Source organism: Myotis yumanensis, unplaced genomic scaffold, assembly GCF_028538775.1.
Source record: "Myotis yumanensis isolate MYYU_CA2020_CCGP unplaced genomic scaffold, mMyoYum1.0.hap1 SCAF_3, whole genome shotgun sequence".
In the NCBI taxonomy this organism is placed as follows: Eukaryota; Metazoa; Chordata; class Mammalia; order Chiroptera; family Vespertilionidae; genus Myotis; species Myotis yumanensis.
In genome coordinates, this window is record NW_027223754.1 from 191526651 (window position 1) to 191529292 (window position 2642).

The 2642-nt window shown below is 44.0% G+C and overlaps 1 pseudogene; it reads left to right on the top strand.

The window, feature by feature from the left end:
• Positions 1-867: 867 nt before the first annotated feature.
• On the top strand, positions 868-2346 carry LOC139006501 (ATP synthase subunit O, mitochondrial pseudogene; annotated as a pseudogene).
• The last annotated feature ends 296 nt before the right edge of the window (positions 2347-2642 follow it).

Below are 2642 nucleotides of genomic sequence, written 5' to 3' on the forward strand. Positions count from 1 at the left end.
AGGGTCTCACACACACACACAAGTTAAGTTTCATTTCTGAGTAAAGTTTAAAATTCACTCTAATAAAGAAATGAAATTTGATTATACTATCTTATACTCGCTAAACATTACTGAAACAGGGGATATAAAATAATTTGATAACTCTGATGGGGACAGGTTTGAAAATAAAATTGTGACCTGATAACCTAACAGTAGCATAACACTATCATCTTGAATATTCATGACTCCATTCTGAGTACTTTTTAACTACCTTTTTCTTTTTCTCCCTTTGTTTTTTCCTGTGTGTGTATTTGTGTGCGCAGGTATGCACATGATATTTGAGTTCGAAAGAGAAAGTGGTTTTTGTTCTTGTTTCAGTAGCCAGTTGAAAGCATAGCTTTCTGTTTTTTTGCTTTCAACATTTTTAAGATGGACTTTCTTAGCACGTGATAATTAAGTGGTAATGTCTTAAAGCAGTGGTTCTCAACCTTCCTAATGCAGCGACCCTTTAATACAGTTCCTCATGTTGTGGTGACCCCCAACCATAAAATTATTTTCATTGCTACTTCATAACTGTAATTTTGCTACTGTTATGAATCGTCATGTAAATATCTGATATGCAGGATGTATTTTCATTGTTACAAATGGAACATAATTAAAGCATAGTGATTAATCACAAAAACAATATGTAATTATATATGTGTTTCCCGATGGTCTTAGAGGCGACCCCTGTGAAAGGGTCGTTCGACCCCCAAAGGGGTCACGACCCACAGGTTGAGAACCACTGTCTTAAAGCATGTTTCAGTATTTTTATCACCCATGGTTCTGGAAGGACACTAGGTACTTACCACTCTTGGGAGAATTGAAAAACTTTACAATATAGTTCAGATGTGGATTCTGTATGGAGCAGTAAGAATATGTGAGTTCCTATGGCTGCCCAGGAGAAGAGGGCCTCCCCAGCAGTGCCAGGAGCCCCCAGCAGGTGAAAGGCATCAGTAACATCTGTGGTCAGGTCTTGCCAAGTTTGGGAGACTCCTGCCCAGAAATATGGTACTGCAGGTCACCCTGCCACTGCTCTTTATTCTGCTGCATCAAACAGAATAAACTGGAACCGGTAGGAAAGGAATTGTTGAGAGTAGCACAAAGAAACACAAAATGGCTGCTTCAGTTATGACTCCCTAACGTAAAGTGTTCTGTTAAAGTGCAAAACCAAAGTGACATGACCTCCAAAGAGAGCTTTCTCTCCCCTCACATCCAACCTGGGTCAATGTGCCTGCTCAAAATGGTTGCTAGGACAATGCCCCAGGAGTCATTTCTGCCATTTCTACCATGATGAGTGTCTACCATGGAGCAGCACCCCCTACAGTGACCTCTGAGTCTCCTTTAGATGAAGCCACTCATTCTGAATCAAAACATGGCCCTGAAGAGCTTCCTAAGTAAAAGCCGAATATTGAAATTGGAAGTTAAGATTGATCCATCAACTGTGGGTGGAACTGTTGCCAAAGGAAATAGGAGTCTTCCATGGTATGTGAGGGAAAGCATTTCAGGGATTCACACATAGGAAGATTAGAGATATAGTGGCAAGATTTATTGGAATGAAAACAAAGGACTCCATGCCCAGTGTCCTATCTAAGACCAGGTGGCTTAGTTCCATCTCACTGAGAAGTCCAGCCTCTGGGACCACAGGGCCAAAGCCGCCCCACCAAGCCCAGGAGGAGGGCCCGGACCCAGAGCAGCTATGCCATTAACCCAGTATCCGAGGCATCCAGAGTCCAGCACAGTCTCTGTTCCCATCCTGCCCAGAGAGAGAGAGACCCTGAACCTTGGGCCTTTGTTAAGCTTTGATTATATTTCCTTGGGTTTGGGAGAGAGCATGCTTTCTTTCAAACTATCTAACCCCTTTCCTGGATCTTCTGGGGTTTGGTGCCTTTGTTTTATCGTCCCCCCCACCCTCCCCCCCCACCCACCTCCCAGATATTCCCAGGCTAAACTCTTCCCCTTTATAGTTGCCATTTTGGCTCCTACTGCATCTGCCTCAGCAGAGGAATTTCCCCCTCATTGTTTACCCCTCTCCCTGGGGAGATTGGAAAGCCAGCCTTTCCTACCTGCTGGCCTAGGGCAGAGGATGCAGCTGCTCCCTAGGGTGTCAGTGAAGCTGCCCCTTCCCAGTTAATCAGGCTTCATGTCCGATTCCACTTGCCCTCTTCCTTCGTTAATAACCTAACTAACTACTGTCACAGATTGGGTGTCCATATCAGAGAGAAATATGTTGTTACCTTTGCCAAAAACAAGATTCAGAAGCTGAAGAGGTTTTATGAAAGTGTTGATTTTCTGTCAGTGAAAACTCTTAAACTTGGAGAAAAATAAAATGCTTCCTGGCCGCTGAAACCGGTTTGGCTCAGTGGATAGAGCGTCGGCCTGCGGACTGGGGGGTCCCAGGTTCGATTCCGGTCAGGGGCATGTGCCTGGGTTGCGGGCACATCCCCAGTGGGAGATGTACAGGAGGCAGCTGATCGGTGTTTCTCTCATCAATGTTTCTGGCTCTCTGTCTCTCTCCCTTCCTCTCTGTAAAAAATCAATAAAATATATTTTAAAAAAAAAATGCTTCCTGGCCAGAACACACACACACACACACACAAACACAAGACTTTTTTTTCTTTTCT